This window comes from Triturus cristatus, chromosome 5_1 (assembly GCF_964204655.1).
Source record: "Triturus cristatus chromosome 5_1, aTriCri1.1, whole genome shotgun sequence".
NCBI lineage: Eukaryota > Metazoa > Chordata > Amphibia > Caudata > Salamandridae > Triturus > Triturus cristatus.
Genome location: NC_140587.1, coordinates 783746938 through 783764356, shown reverse-complemented (window position 1 = coordinate 783764356; position 17419 = coordinate 783746938). Strand labels below are relative to the sequence as shown.

Sequence of the window (17419 nt, the reverse complement as noted above, 5' to 3'; positions counted from 1 at the left end):
AAGGAAATCACAAAGGAGAAAAGTCCATGCACAAACAGTCTGATAGCGGAGTTCTACCTCACCTACACTGACATAGCACCATAACTTGCCAGAATGTATTCAGTGGAGCAACAACAAGGCAAGCAGCCTGCCACGACTTTACAGCCTTTAATAACTTTGGTACTATAAACTGAGGCAAGAACGTTTAGACATGGCCTGTTTTAGGCAACTGTCGTGTTAAATTTAGACTATAAAATATTTAATAAAGCATTATTGAAAAGACTACACACATTTTTTATTACCATTCATTGTGACAAGAACAGCATTATTCCCAAATGGAACACTTCAGGGTCACAAACAAGGTTCCAGTGAATCTCCACCAGATTGCTATAGTGGTATCAGAAGACCTTGAAAAGGTATCTTACATACGGAACAAGAGAGATCTCCTAGCTGGGAACATGGAAACGACCTGAAGGGCAAATCCAAAACCGGTTGCTGCGGCCAAGAGAAGATACATTTTTACATTGTCGCACAAGAGGGCCGATTGGGTGATTAAATCACAAGGGCCCCTCCTACTATTATTCTGACAGATCAGATTTATATGTTCGCATGAACCTTGATTTTGATTTGTTCTTCCGGTCGTTTCCTTGTATGCTTTGTATTCATACTTAAGGGAGTTTTCCCCTACAGATGAGGAGCTGGCTGGGCTTCACAACTTTCAGTATTCATCAGTCAGTTCCTTCACTGTTAGATACTGGGACCCAGATTATTCCAAATACATTGTTCACCCTGTCCTGATGAAGACCCATGTTGGAGGTTCTAACTGGCACCCCTACCCTCTATTTTTCGTGTCAAACCGTCGGTATTATTTCTACAGTCTGGATCGAAAAACTATCCACAGAGAGGCAATGTTGATTAAAGCAGTTATTCTATATAGCAGAACAAATCTGCAGTGTTTTAAATTGGTGTATTGACAGGCTTGTTTTCAAATGAAATTGAATATGCTTTGTTGTCCTTTTCTTTCTCATCTATAAAACCTCATGCATAGCAACTTTTTCTGGGCACCCTGTTGCACTCATTGGAGCAACCGCTGTATATAAATACTATATGTATATTGTTTCTTATTACAGTTGGATTATTTTTTCATTCAATTTACTGTTTTGTGTGATGGGATTTTTATCTACTCTTTTCTCTTACTGATACAGTGTTTACCCCTCTCTGTTGGATTGGTGGCTTAGGTCCAATTGTATTTCATCAGGATAGGTTTATTAATTAAGCTTGCCCACAGCCTCCGTAAGGACAATTTGTGGCATGTATTATTGGGATTATTAGAAGGGACAGAGAGGTGACAGGCATACCCGTGGCAGATAGAACACACTATTTTCCTGTATACAGAGGATATGCTTTTCTTTCTATGAAATGGAGGATTGGTTTAGGACCCATGGTTAAACACGAAGGGTAAAGCCCTGAAAAGCTCGTAAATTCCTCCCTCTTCAGGGGAAGCAAAGCCCCGACAACTAGTGGTATAACATATTGTGGGGGGATAACACACACACCAATACCTTGAAGAGAAAGTCTCTCATGCTGGGGAGGACTTGAGACATGGTAACCTTCGCATGGCACTGACTGCAATCCCATTGGGTGCACACTGATTTGTGGAAGTCTCTAGCTTTGTAAGTAATAGTTAGACTCACCCTAGTCAAGCAGTCAGGTTGCCTAGACTCAAATTGTTTTTAATCACCCTCCCTAAGCTGCTTCGAAGAGCTGGACCTACTATTAAAGAATGAGATATGGGGGAACAGTAGACAAAAGGTAAGCTCTTCACAAACTACAGTTACCGGTAACAGATGGAGAGCTGGGCGCACCAAATGTTGGACTACCACCTCGCAGCACCCTTACAATGGGTAACAAGGTATTTGGACAGGTTAAACTACAAGGCACAAGTCAAGAATAGTTGAGGAACAGAACCTATTCATAGCAAGATTATTAGAAAGTGCGAAAGCTGAGGAAATCCTGCCATAGCTCGTTAGAACTGCTCTCAAAAGCTGGGAAAGATGCAGGACGGAATTGTATAAGCATCTTTTTATTTTATTTATTTTTACATACAAACCCTTTCTCTAACAGGCCTGTCATATGATCAGAGAGAATTTGGTAACTGCAAGATGAAGACCTAGAATGGGGATGGGATAATCACACTGGGAAACTGCTTTGAGATATATGAGCTGAAAACATTGGAGACTCCCAGAGATTAATATGGACTACCCATCACTCAGTTTTGACTTGCGCAGCAATCATCAGCACCATACCAGATAAATGGGGGGACCAACCTAAGGAGCTTCAGACACAAGGTCATACATCTTCTCTTTACAACAGGCAAAACCTGTAGACTGATAGTATGAAAATATAGAGCTCTTGATGACCAAATGTAGTCTGAAGCAATTGGAACTGGGAGGATACCGTGCAGAGGGAATTAAACACCGAACGGATGGGGGCTCCCTAATACACCTACAAGGTAACCCAAAATGTGAAATTAAAGTATACCCAGTTAACTTACCACAATTAAAACCTACATGACCCTCAAAAGGATTTATAGAATATTAGACCCTTACACATGTCACTGATGCACATGACCTAATAGCCCATGCTACAGGTGGAGAGGATCGGGAGATGTGGGGGTGGGGCTCAATATTGCCAGAGAATTTGCATCTTATTATACCATGCTATACTAAACAGATAGATCACCAGAGCGGACTGTCTTAACAGAATTTGTGAATGACCTACCGCACAGGGCATTTGCGGGTGGTGAGAAAGTATTCTTGGAGGGAGACCTAACAGAGGGGGAACTCAATGAGGCTTTAAACCACCTGAATGCTGGAAGATCCAGGGCCAACATATTCCTGGTGGAATTCTTTAATTTGTCAATTCCAAGAACTGCCAGCCCACTCTTGGGGATAATGATGGCGGCCCTGGAGAGAGGGAGACTCCCCCTTGACTGACGTGCAGTAGAAACAATAGCAATACACAAGCCAGGGCGCCCTCCAGACCGCTGTGCATCATACCACCAAATTTCCTAGTAAAATGTGAAAAACAAAAATATGACAGAAACTCAAGTACCAATCAGACTTCATGCTGCAATGTGCCACTGAACATAACATTAGAAGGGTCTGACATATTCCCAGCCCAGTGTCCTTTCTCCTAGCACATTTCGAGAAGGTGTACAATTTGGTGGGTTGGGACTATGCTTTTCTCCCTCTGGATAGACTCAATTTTGGCCTTAAGTTCTGCAAATACGTGAAATTATTGTACACAGATCAGCCAGATCAAGTTCGAATTGGGCACCTCGGACAGGTTTCATGTTAAGAGGGGGTATGAGGAAGGGCTGGCCTTTGCTCCAGTTGCTTTCTCTATTGTGATTAATCCGTTAGCAGAAAGGACAAGGGTAGATGCCCAGATCTGGGATTTTGGTTGGGCGCCAAGGAGAGAGAACGAGTGGCACTTTATGCAGATGATGTTATGGTGTTCTTGAGAGGTTTGGAGTGGAAGGGACCAAGGATTTTGCAGATTTTGGGCTCATTCACAGCACTCCATAAAAATAGGTCCAAATCCTCCTCAGTAATGGGTGCCAACCCTGATGTTCTGGCCTAGGCAGCTGACCTGCATGTGGTTATAGATGGATTTAGATATTTGGGGGTGTATAATAAACAGGGCATTAAAAGGGCCAGTGAGATTAATAGTCAGTCAGGTTACTAAACTACAGAATGGCGCCTGTTTCTAGGCGGCTCTCAACCCAACTCGTACGGCACTCAATTTTTAATATAATTGCCCTTCCACGCCTCCTTTATTAATTGCAGAATTTCCCAAATAGAATTTCCCAAAGCTTCTTTCACACAATAAGGATAATTTTACTTACCCAGCAAGCATCTGTTCTTGGCATGTAGAGCTGTAGACTCATGTGCTTTGCATACTCCTGCCATCTAGTGTTGGGTCCATATGTTTGCAAGTTGTTTTTCTTCGAAGAAGTCTTTCCTAGTCACGAGGTAAGGAGTGTCCTCCTTTCAGTGATAGTGCGCATGGTCATCCACTGCATTGTTAGATTGTATTCCCCGCGAGAGGAAGAGAATGGAGTAAGTAAGTGTAGCATAGAGATGTCCATGCGCATGAATGTATAATTTGGAACTGCAACAACTACAGGTACCCGGGGAGGCGGGTGGGCACATGTGAATCTACAGCTCTACATGCCAAAAACAGATGCTTAATGGGTAAGTAACATTATCCGTTTGAGGCATGGGTGCTGTAGATACACATGCTTTGCATAGACTACAAAGCAGTATACTCCCAAAGCGGTGGCTAACCTGTAGATGTTACAGTTGTCTGAAATAGTGTTTTAAGTACTGCTGGCCTACATTAGCTTGTTGACGTGCTAACACATCTATGCAATAGCGTTTGGTAAATGTGTGTGGTGTAGACGATGTAGCTGCCTTACATAAGTCAACTAGAGGAATGTTACCTAAAAAGGCCACAGAAGCCCCTATTTTGCGAGTGGAATGCACTTTAGGGGGTAAGGATAAAGTCCTTTTTGCTTTAGCGCAGCATGTTTGAATGCATTTAACAATCCATCTTGCAATTCCAGATTTAGAAATGGGATTGCCTATGTGAGGTGAAGCAAATGCAACAAACAGTTGTTTTGTGAAAGTCTTTTGCCCTATCTATGCAGTACAATAAAGCTCTTTTTACGTGAAGAGTGTTTAAGAGCGCGTTCAGCTACAGAATCAGGTTGAGTAAAAAACACAGGTAACTCAACCGATTGGTTTACATGAAAAGCAGAAACTACTTTGGGGAGGAATTTAGGGTTGTTGCGGAGAACTAGCATGTCTTTGTGTAGCTGAAAGAAGGGTTCTTCTAATGTAAATGCCTGCAGCTCACCAACTCTGCCTAATGAGGCGACTGCGATGAGGAAAGCAACTTTCCATGAGATAAACTGCAACAGGCATTTGTGCAATGTTTTTTATTTTTTATTTTATTTTTGAAACTTAAACACAACAGTACAGCTGGACATCCATGTGGCAATTATAGCACATCAAGATATTATACCATATACATTCTGTTGAGGGACATAACAGCGATTATCACAGACACATTTATTCAAAGCTGCCTTCAGTTCCAGTCCATATATCCCTTCTGGTTATCTGCAAGATTATCGACATGACTCAGGAGTCCATCATATATCATTATCATATCTAACCATAAGTACCGTGTCCTTCCATATTCCACAGTAGGGGGGGGCAGCCCCCCAATTAAAATAGGGGAGTTACGAACCACCCACAGTAGCGACGACCGCATCCGCCTCCCGCTGCTGAAGGAAGGAAGGTCTGGAGCGGGGCCCAGATGTCCTTAGGTCTAGAGGCAGTTGGCTGTGTTTCAGCATAGACCGATAGTTGTTCCTGACAGTATACCAGGTCTGTTAACCACTCCTTAAATTTCGGAGCTCGGCCTCTGCCCCACCGGCAAGCCACCCTGCGCTTGGCCAGTAACAAAGCGATTGCACAAAACTTCCTATATCTATTGGGATTTGCGCAGTGTAACCCAGCAGTGCCATCAATGGATCACTCTCATGTATACTATCTGTCATTTTGTCAAGGGCGGTATAGACCTGCATCCAGTACTGCAATATAGCCGGGCACTCCCACGCCAAATGGAAAAACCCCACCCCAGCCTGGCCACATCTGTCACACCTATCATTATCGGACAATTTCAGTCGATATTTTTTGATTGGTGTACAGTATAAGCGCTGCAAGAATCTATAGTGTATCACTTTCAATCTACAACTAGCAGAAATCTGTCGAGTTTGTGTGCAGCAATACAGCCATTGTGCGTCTGTCACTTCCCTTCCCAACTCCTCACTCCAAGCCTGTCGCGCACGGCTGCCAATACTTTGGTGTTGTGTCCACATGCTACGATATAGACCCGCCACCAAATGCTTACCATCCGTAGAAGTGAGCAACAAATGCAAGGGAGCGAAATTCTTTGGCTCTCGGGGAAAATCAGGAATAACCGCCTTCATTCCCTGCCGCAGGCGCACATATAAAAATACTTCTAGGGGCGTGGGCTGCATTGCCTGAAACATATGCTCTAAAGATCGGAAAATACCTCCGTGAAATAGGTCCACCCACATACCAATGTGCAATCTCCTGCACAAATTTCGAAATCCCGTTTCCTGCAGCAACGGCACACCAGGGTGATACACCAGCGGAAGTCGCGAGGAGTATAACAAGGAGGGCGACTGAAGCAAGCCCGCCATGCGCCTCCAAGCGGCGAGAGTACTGTTGATCGTCGTGGGCGGTGCCCCACGCACACTCGGTGGCGCGTGTATATATCCATCGAGTGGTATAGGTTGTGCCAGCCAATCCTCAGCAGCCACCTGCGGCATGTAAGCCGCAGGTCGCAGCCAATGGTATGCGTAATGTGCTTGCGCACATGCGTAGTACATTTCGAAATCTGGAATATCAAATCCCCCCTGGTCGTAAGGCTTCGTAAGCACGGACCATTGAAGTCGTGCCTGCTTGCCTCCCCAGAGCAATCGTAGTAGCTCAGTACGCAGAGTTTTAAAAAAGAACGACCCAGGGTGGTAGGGAATATTGAGGAACAGATAAATTGGGGAAGAACAATCATTTTAATAAGGGAAGCTCTACCAGCGAAAGACAAGGGCAGCGATATCCATCGCGTGACATTGCCGGCCAGTCTCGAAATGGCCACCCCATAATTCAATCTTAGCGTATCTTCCTTATCCCTGGTCACTTGTATGCCAAGGTAGCGGAGGTCAGAGGCACACCACTCTAGCGGAAAATCCGGCTGGAACTTCGGAACCGCGACCGTAAGGGGAAAGATCTGTGACTTCCCCCAATTTATATGCACTCCGGACAGTCCGCCAAACACAAAGAATTCTCTCAATAACGGATTTATGTTTTGCTGGGGATCCCTAACATATAGCGTGACATCATCAGCGTACAATGATATAAGCAGCTGACGCTGATGGCACCGAAATGCCTTATCTTGGTGTTTCTGGCGCAGCCGAAGGCATTTGTGCAATGGTTGAGATTCCATACTGGGGCAGGAGGAATCCTTGGTGCTATTACCCTTTAAGCTTTCCATGAAAGCTGTGATCACTGGAACTCTGACTAGTGATAAATGTTGCCTGTTCTGCCAATACGCGAGGTGCAAACAAATGGATGTATAAGCTAGTCCAGTTTGCTGCAAGTGTAACAGGTAACCAATAATGTTTTGTATAAAAGCATCCAGCTGGTTTATTTTGTGGTTATTGCACTAGACAAGAATTATTTTCCACTTTGCTGCATAGCTAGCTCTGGTGGACGTCTTTCACACTTCTTTTAGAATATTCATACAGTCTGGTGGTGGATTTAAATAACCAAACTCTATGACTTCAGGAGCCAGATTGCTAAATTCAGTTCTTTGGGATTTTGAGGTCTGATTTCTCTATGGTTCTGTGCGAGGAGGCTGGAGGTGAGGTGCAGCTTTTGATGTGGAACCAGAGACAGCTCCAACAGGGTGGTGTACCATGGTTGACGGGCCCATGTGGGAACTACTAGAATTAGTGTGAGGGATGTTTGTCCGAGCTGCCGAACCAAATACGGAATGAGATAGAAAGAGGTGGAAAAGCATTGGCAAATATCCCTGACCAGTTCATCCATCATCCATAGTGTATTGCCCTTTGAAAGTGGGTGAGGGAACCTAGAGCCAAAGTTAGGGCATTTCGCATTTTTGGCTCTGACAAACAAGTCTATTTGTGGGAATCCCCATTGTTGAAAGCACGGAAGGAGAACTTGGGGATAAATTTCCCACTCGTGAATTTGGTGTGTCTGTCTGCTGAGGAGGTCAGAAATCGGATACTTTACCCCTGGAAGGTGTTCCGCCAGAAGATAAATCCTGTGAAGGATGCCCAAGTCCAAATGGCTTGAGAGAGGCATGACAGCTGGCGAGTGTGTGTGTCCCCGTTTTTGTACATAGTACAAAGCTGTCATGTCTGTCCGGACTAGGACAACTTGCATATCAGTTGAGATTGAAAAGCTTTGAGCGCTAGAAAGACTGCTAGAAGCTCTAGATAGTTGATGTGGAGGCTTTTGTGCTTGTTGCTCCACAGGCCTTGTATTGTGGAATCTTGGAGATGGGCACCCCAACCTGCCAGAGCTGAGTCTACTGTGAGCGCAATCTGTGGGATAGGGCCGATGAGAGGCCGTCCTTTTGATACATTTTGTGGGTTCCACCACTGCAGAGAGAGAGAGAGATGGGTATGGCTGTCTACCAACACTAGGTCGGTTAATTGACCCTGTGACTGATTCCACTGGCTTGCCAAGCACTCTTCTAGAGGACGCATGTGAAGTCTTGCATGGGGTACAATTGCGATGCAAGATGCCATCATTCCCAGCAGTTGCATGAACACTCTGGATGGTAAGGCTTGGTTGGATTGAAACTGTAGTATTATAGACAATGTTGTGAATTCTGGCTACATTGGGAGAGGCTAGAGCTTTGACTGTGTCTAGAGTGGCCCCTAGGTAAGATGGCATCTGTAAAGGATGCAGGTGAGATTTTTGTGCATTGACTGTAAAGCCCAGTTGATGAAGTAGGTCTATTGTAATTGGAGTTTGTCGCAGACAGTTTTGGTAAGTGCTCGCTTTGATGAGCCAGTCATCTAGGTAAGGGAAGACGTGAACATGTTGCCTCCCGAGATGAGCCGCGACTACTGTGAGACATTTGATAAATACCCTGGGTGCTGCAGTTACTCCAAAGGGAAGTACTTTGAATTGATAATGCTTTCCTGTTATCACAAATCTGAGGTATTCGCGATGAGCTGGGTGAATTGGAATATGAAAATATGCGTCTAGAGTACACATAAAATATGCCTTTCGTAAAAGTGGAAGTATGTGTTGAAGTGTCACCATGTGAAAGTGTTCGGACAGTATATATTGGTTTAACTCTAAGATCCAGAATAGGTCTTAGGGAACCGTTCTTTCTGGGAATCAAAGAATACAGAGAGTAAACCCATGAACCTTGGTATTGTACTGGAACAGGTTCTATAGCTCCTGTTAGTAAGAGAGATTGCACATGCTGTGGATACAATTTGTAAGAGCGAGGTGGAATGTTTGAGGGATTGTAAGCTCCAGGCAAGAACCATGTTGGATAATTCCAATCACCCATTTGTCGGTTGTTATAGATTGCCAAATGGGGAGAAATTGTTGAAGTCTTCCCCCGACAAGTGTGGTATGATCAGGGGAAGAAGCATGGGTGAGAGAAAGTGGCTCTGTATATACTGTTCCCAAATAGGTACAGTGTGTACAGAGTCCACAGTCCCCAGAGGTTTGGCAGAGGTTAAAGTTATAAAGTTAGATATAAACTTACTCTCTAAAGTGGTAGCTTGGTCGAGAAGTAAGGCAGTATCAGAGGACAGCGTAAAGCATTTGTTGTACACACTCAGTCAGCAAATGGTCTCACACACTCAAGAACTGAACTCTAGGCCATTGGTTTATATAAAAAAAAAATATATATATATGGTTGTTTTATTTTAGAACCAACAATAGGTATCAAAATATACTTTCTCAGAATGAGATGCTTTAATTAACTACTTTTGGCAATATGCAATTGACTTTTGTAGGTAATAGTTACAGGCTGTTGTAATAGGCAACACAATTTCAAACACAATAATACATTGAGCTCAATGTTAATTTTAAGTTATTTGCAATAGATTACTTTCAGGATTACTTTTCTAATTCCAGGACTGGATCCTAGATTCAGTCCTCGGACAGGTCTTGGGAACAAGTGAGTAAATTCGTTTTAGTTACGGTTGTGCTTTTTAGGCAATATTTTGCTATTTTAAAAGTTGACACTTAGAAGAAATTTCACAGAAAAACAGTCAATGATTCCAAAGGGAGAAAATTCAAGTTACAGGTCAAGTATGTTCTCGTTACTTTTGTAATCCAGGGCTGGGCTCCTAGGCTCAGTACTGGGACCTCTATCTAAAACAGGTAAGTAATTAAGTTTTCACACGTTGTACGATTTTTAAAGAATATTTGTAGTTTGCAAAAATCGACACTTGGAAGAAATTTCACAGAAAAACAGTCAATGATTTCCTGTGGAAGAAAATTGGGTTATTGGTAAGTACGGTTGTGAGTACTTTTCAGGGTCAGTGCTGGGCACCAAGATCCAGCACTGGGATCTCTCCTAATTTTTATTTTTTTCCACAAAATTTTATTAAGATTTTACATGGGAAGGATCAATGAGTTACAAATTGCATTTATCACATTAAGTATGTATAGGTCAGAGGATACAACGCAGACATCCTGTGTAACCCTGTAACTGATGCTGTATAGCCTACGATACACTTCGATAATGACACAAGACAGCTTGGAAAGTCACCAGCCATGTACATTGTTATGTGCTACATTCCCATCCTTCAACACACTATATCTATGGGGAGCGATGCCCATCCAACAACACCCCCAACTCCCAATCCCACCCTGGACCCACCCACCTACCCAAACCATGCCACAAAAATTCAGTCTGAGGGCCGTAGAGCATCTCCCCGGAGGGGGGAAAAGGGAGGGGGGAGGAAACCGCACCCCAAGCGCTCGGTAGGGAAAGGAGGGAGGTCGAACAGTGCGGCAAGAGGGGGGACCTAGATAGATGAGAGCAAGTGAAACGGGGGGGGGGGGAGGCGTACACCACCCACCGGGAAGTGGCTTCAATCATTCGGAAGTCTACATCACCCAGTACCGGGGGACAGGTTCCAGTAATCACCAGTCACATCCGCCGACATGTACCCTAGCTCATACAGGGGGATTCTGGGGACTGTTGCCTATAGCCCCCTCTCCCTCCTCCACCTCACTTTTAAACAGCTCAGTCAAGTGTGCCCATTCTAGGGATAAAGGACGCTTTCGCAGCCCTCGACTCTCCTCCCGGTGCAGCGCTTCACGCTCCGCCACCGATCATCTCAACACCTCCTCTCCCCAGGCCTCTACACGCGGTGGGGCTCGAGACTTCCAACACTGAGTTATCAGTCGCTTTGCCAGCATTAATGCCAGATTGGCAAAACGACGTAACAGTTTCGCTTTAAGGGGGAGCGGTAAAAGACCCAATAAACAAGCCTCTGCTGTGTGCCAGGAGGGGCGTTCGGTAATTGTATTTAAGACGTGTGTTATCCTACCCCAGTATCCCCGCAGCGCCGGACAGAGCCACAGCATATGCATCAGATCGGCATCCGGTGCCGGGCAACGAGAACAGGTAGAAACCGCTGTGGTGTACATCTTACTTAGTGTATGGGGTGTAAGGTAAGCCCTATGGAGGACAAACAATTGAATAGTTTTCAACCTACAATTGCGGGACGCTTTCTTAGGGTATTCCAGTATGTAGGTCCACTCCCTATCACTAAATGCCCGGGACAAGTCTGTTTCCCACCGCAACCTGAGAGGAGCCAAGGAGATCTGGTTGTGTTCCCGAAGGCCCCGGTAAAGCCAACGAACCAGGAAACGTCCATGTCCCATTATGTGGAGGGAGCGCAGGAGGCGGAATGTTGAGGGTTCCACAGGTGTCGCCTGCCAGTGTGCCCGGATATACCAGGACATCGTCGCATGTAGCAGAAACTGGGTATCGGGTACCATGTTTACCCTCACGAATTCCACGTGGGACAACAAATTGCCTTCCTGGAAGAAGGCTCCTATTGTTTCCACCCCCTGTTGTGTCCAAGGCCGTACTTGTCTGGCACTCAGAATTCCCTGCCTCGTGGGGAGGCCACACAGCGGCAGGTTGGAAGCATATGGATTTTAGCATATTTACATGCCCTTGTCCAATAACGAAGCGCTATTTTCAGTAGGGCCGGGGGGTCCAATGGTCTAGGGGAGCCTGGACACAACAACGACTGTAAGGTACCACCTGCTAGTTGGGCCGGGGTGTAGCCGATTTCAAACAGGTTTTTCCCAGCCAGCCAATAGGCCAACCACTGCAGCTGTCCAGCAATGCAGTATGCCCTAAAGTCGTGTGCTCCCATACCACAGGCTCCACTCGGTAGCCGTAACTTACCTAATGCCACCCTATGTCTCCCTGGGCCCCAGACCAGCGAGATCAGCAGTGCATCCAACTCTTGAAAAATTCAAGCGGGGTATACCACTGGGATGTTGACGAAATGGTAAAGCAGACGAGGCAGCATCACCATCTTAGTTATCGCTACCCGTCCCGCGCCAGTAAGAGGCAATGTATTCCAAAATGCAATTTGGGAGCGTATGGAAGAGATTGTACGCACTAGATTGCATGCTATGACATCCGGCACGGATCAAAAGATATTAATCCCCAAGTACCTAAAGGTGACTGGTGCCACCCTTAAGGACAAGGGCCCAAAACGGAGCACCGGAGCCGTAAGCGCGCCACTGAAGCAATAGGCTATGGACTTAGAAGCATTGAGGTGCAGTCCGGATATCTCCCCGAAGCGAAGAAAGAGATCCGCCACTTCCCCCATGTCGGCCTGGAGATCACGAAAGTACAACAGCATGTCGTCTGCGTAAAGCGAGACTGAATGCAGGACACCCTCCATCTGAACTTCATGGGGGAACATGGCCCACCCAAGGTTCTGGGCCAAAGACAGACAGACAGACACACACACACATTACATACCATAATGGGCAACCCTGGCGCGTACCCGAAAGATTGGGTAGGCTGAAGAGATAATCGAGCCGGTCTTCGCCCTGGCCGTGGGGGCGGTGTAGAGCAACTGAATCCAGGCACATAGTTCTGGGGGGATGCCCATTTTAGCCAACACTTCCAGCATATAAGACCAACTGAGGGTGTCGAAGGCCTGTGATATATCCAAGGATAAACACCCTGCATCCACTGGTCGGAGCCCGGATGCGTGCAAGATGGCATGAAAACGCCGAAGATTCAGCGATGTACTCCGCCTTGGGACAAATCCACATTGGTCTGTATGGATCAACCTCGAAAGGAGTGGGAGAAGGCGGTTAGCAAGGAGCTTACTGAGAATTTTATATTCTGTATTAAGGATCAATAGAGGCTGGTAGGATGATATATCGAAGGGATCTTTATCTGGCTTTAAGAGGGATGTGACGATCGCCTCCCGAGTGGTAGGGGGCAACCTCCCCTCTGCGAGTGATGTCGTATAGAGTTGAAGTAGTTTGGGGATTAATAGAGGAGAAAAGGTGGAGTAAAATTCGATGGGCAGCCCGTCAGCTCATGGGAAGACCCCTGGCTCTAAGGACTTAATAGCTACTCTGATCTCGGCCGATGTAATCAGCGCTTTTAAGTAGTGGATTTCTGCTGCAGAGAGGACTGGGAGGTTCGCCTGCGCCAGAAATTCAGTCACAACATCTACGCCTGGCGTTGGCTGCGCTTCATAGAGTGTCTCGTAATGGGTCCGGAACGCCAAGTTGATTCCCATTTGGGTCTGGACTTGTCCGTGTTGTGCGGTATTAATAACCAGGATGGGAGTAGGGCAGGTTGGGGGGGGCAATTAACCGCGCCAGCAATGGGCTCGCCCTATCAGCCTCCGAGTGCGTGCGCTGAGTGTACGCCCTGAAGTCCAATAAGCGAAGACGCTCTAGGGCAGGGGTACTCACAAACTTTCTGTCGGGGGCCAAAATTACAGTGTGGTTAGTGGACGAGGGCCGCACTGATAGGGGTGGAGTCTGTGGGGGCGGGATCAGTGGGGCGCGGAGCTAGAGTAAAAAAATAAAAACCTTTCAAAACATTAGACAATGCTTTATTTCACAATCAGATGCAACTACAAAGAGCAACTTGAAGTGCACTGACCCGCTATAAACACCTGGATGTGACTCAATTCTAATTACGCACTTGACAAGAACAATATGTTGCTTTAAAAAAATGAACATCCTAGAAAACGCTAACACTCACAGGGAATGCAAGATTAAGTAAAGCATGTGAAATGTAAGCAGTGAGTGCTTTCGCATGAAAAGGTAAGGCCATGAATACAGGGCCCGGAAAGGACCCGTTTCAGTGCCCATTGCATATAGCCTTTCAAAACATAGGCGGTATGGCTTAAAAAGACCACATTCGTAAACACACAGACGCTGTATACATTTGCTGTATACATTTCGTTTTCCCAATTCCAATTCCCATTCAGTACCTCCAGGCAAGGTGCACTTTCCCACACAGGGAAAACAATGTTGTTCAAAGAGTGGAGAAAACAAAAGTATCACTTCACTGGCAAACACTGTAACGTGGCGCTAATGTGTTTAGGTGCAAATAAATCAATCTGGTCACCTTGCAACCACTCTGTCTTGCTTTAATTAGTTATGTATTTTTGACATTTGGAATCTTTTATTCCTCTCCACCCCGAGGCTGCACTGGTGTCAGAAAAAGGACGTTTCCAGCAAAAAGGTTTTCTTTTTTGCATCCATTTCACAGGGGAGCAAATAAAGGAAAGAGAAGGTAATACCTGTTTCCTGAAGTCTTGGTTTTGCACTAACTGAGGAGCGAGACCGAAAGAGAGGGAAGACTCGGAGGCTTAAAGCCCGTCACCGGTGCATGCGCTCACAGTTATAGGGACTTGGGGAGGCTGCGCGCAGGAGCCATATGGAGTAACTGTAGGAAAATATACATGACACATTTTCCTGGTCGCATGGCTTCCCTATATTAAAAAGCACGTTCGTAGGTCTCGCGCGCAAACAATTAAAGAAAATAAACATACCTGTGCAGGCGCTGCTTGAAGGTTCTCCGGGGCTGCGGGCAGGATGGACGTCGTGAAGAGGGACACAGGAAGCTCACCAAAAGGTCCTTTAAAAGTCAGCTGTAACTCGCGCTAGTTACAGCTGACTTTTAAAGGGCGTGAGCTTCGTGTGACGTCAGAGGCAGGCAGGCCAATCCGATGCAAGCAGTAAGCAGAGACGATGGCCGCAGGAGGAAACGTTGTGAATACGTATTAAAGCGTATTCACAACGTTTGCTCCTGCGGCCATCTTCCCTGCTTACTCCCTCCACGGAAGTGTACTGGCATCGATCAAGGTCCGCGGGCCGCCAATGAAGGCTGGGCGGGCCCCCCGCAGCCCGCACTTTGAGGAACCCTGCTCTAGGGCTTCCGCATATTTTATTCTGACCGTCTGTAAGGATTCCTCAGCCTGTTCGTCCATTTGGGCCTCTACTTCATGTTCCTGCAACACAGCCTCCAGGTCCGTTAGGTCCCGGATCACTTCCCTACGGCCCCCACCAAGGAGCTCAGGGACACCCCCCGCATAGATACCTTAAAGGCTTCCCATTCTATGGAGCGTGACGAGGCAGTGCCTATGTTGATAGTAAAGTATGTATGGATAGCCCTTTGTAAGGTATCACGGAAGACCTGGTCTTCTAACTGAAGGGGTTGCATCCTCCAAGTCGGTATCGGTGCTGGGGAATGGCCCCACTGAAGGCACAATTCGATAGGGTTGTGATCGGATAGGGTTTTGCCCAAACAAGTGCAATGGGAGACCGCAAAGGACAAGGTCGGCGAGCCCAAGAAGTAATCCAGGCGTGTATGCAGTTGATGGGGATAAGAATAAAAGGAATACTCCTCATCAGTCGGGTGTTGCGATCTCCAAAGATCCAGCAAATTCCAACCCCGTGGCTCGGGTCCACGTAGCGGTACCCGCCAAGTGAGGGTGAGATCGATCTAACTCGACATCAAACACAGCATTCAGATCTCCACCAAGCAACCATGGACAATCACTCCAGTCAGACAAGGCCACGGAAACCCGGGAGAGGAATTGGGTATGATCTACATTAGGGGCGTACAAAGAACCCAGCACTACAGGCGAGCCATCTAATAGGCCCCGTAACAACACATACCTACCCAGCTCATCAATCCGGCTCTCTAACAAAGAAAAGGGGACTCCCGCCCGGAGCCATATTGCAGCCCCTCTAGAAAAGGCGGAGTATGAAGTAGCATAGAAGTGACCCCTCCAATGTTTTTGCAATTTCAAGGATTCGGCATGGATCAGATGTGTTTCTTGTAAACATACACATTAAGCCTTACGGCGGTGCAACTGGGCCACTACCCGATGGCGTTTCTGAATGGCGCCCATGCCCCGCACATTCCAGGATATGAAGACATATGACCTTGGACTCGTCATCGTGTCAGGGTAAAATCACCCCTCCACCCCAGCCACCCACCCCCCCCTCGTCCCACCCCTCCTTAAGTCTAAGGAATTTCCCAAGGATGGGCTAGTGCTGATCGGAGGCCGGGTGGAGCGAAAAGATGAAGCCGAGCACAGTGCCTCACGTTGGCCCTCTCGGATTTGCTGCTGCGGAACGCTGGAGGACGTGCTCTGCATTAGCATAGTCTTTTTGCGCCTTCGTGGGAGTCGCTGCGATTGCGGCATTGAAGAGTCAAGCCTCCTAGCCGGGATGACCTCCGGGAAGTTTCTGTCCAGCCAGTCCCATGCACTGTCCGGTGCGTCGAAAAAGATAGCTCTCTGTTGATGGACCACCTTCAATTTGGCCGGGAAAAGCATCGCAAAGGGAAGGCCTGCAGCTCGGACCCGCGCCTTCACCTCCATGAAGGAGAAGCGCTTTCGCTGGACTGCCTGTGTATAGTCCGGGAAGAGGAGGACGGTGGCGTTGTCGACACAGAGTGGACTACTGTCTCGGGCCGCTTGTAGTAGGTGATCGCCATCCCTATAATTGAGAACACGTGTTAGAATAGGGAGGGGGCTGGCCCCTGGCGGAGGTCTTCTCGCAGGGACGAAATGCGCCCTTTCCACGGTAAAGTGGGGGGATAGACCAGTAGGGGCTACCACCATTCTCAGCCAGTTTTCAATGTGAGTCGTGGGGTTCGGGCCCTCCACGCCCTCCGGGTATCGCACTATCCGGAGATTGTTGTGGCGCGCGTGCCCTTCCGCATCATCAGCCCGCGCCTGTAGGGCATCTATCTGCTGGCGCATGAGGGTTAGCTGTTCGGTATGAGTCGCTACCTGGGATATCAAAGGCTCCACCGTCTGATTCGTGTGCCGCACCTTGTCCGCCAGCTTCTTGTGGTCATCTTTCAGAGGTTCAGATCTACGGAGATCACTCCCAGCTGGCCTTCCAACGCCGAACGAGTGTCTCTGATCTCTTTGAGGATCATGTCCAATTTGTCCGGAGACGGAGTAGGCGGCCCCATGCTTGTTGACGGGCCCGGGCGGTCGTCCGCGCGGTCCGGGGGGGGGGGGGGGTGCGGGTGAGCCAGAGTGCTTACACAAGACGGCTGCACAGGTACCTTGGGTCTAACCATACCCATTTTGTCACCAAGGTGAAAGAGAGGCAAACAAGCTGGAAAGGCCGGGCGTCCACGCCCCACGATAGGCAGAGGGAAGAGCAGTATCTCGGGCTCCGAGGCGCACCTCCGCTGCCGCCCCCCGGGTCAAGCACAAGTCCCCGCAAGGCGAGCAGGCCAACAATCA

The 17419-nt window shown here is 47.3% G+C and overlaps 1 protein-coding gene across 1 annotated transcript in view; it reads right to left on the bottom strand.

The window, feature by feature from the left end:
• The window catches only part of USP14 (ubiquitin specific peptidase 14), a 301022-nt gene that overhangs the window by 232983 nt on the left and 50620 nt on the right, over positions 1 to 17419 (bottom strand). The window lies entirely within an intron of this gene.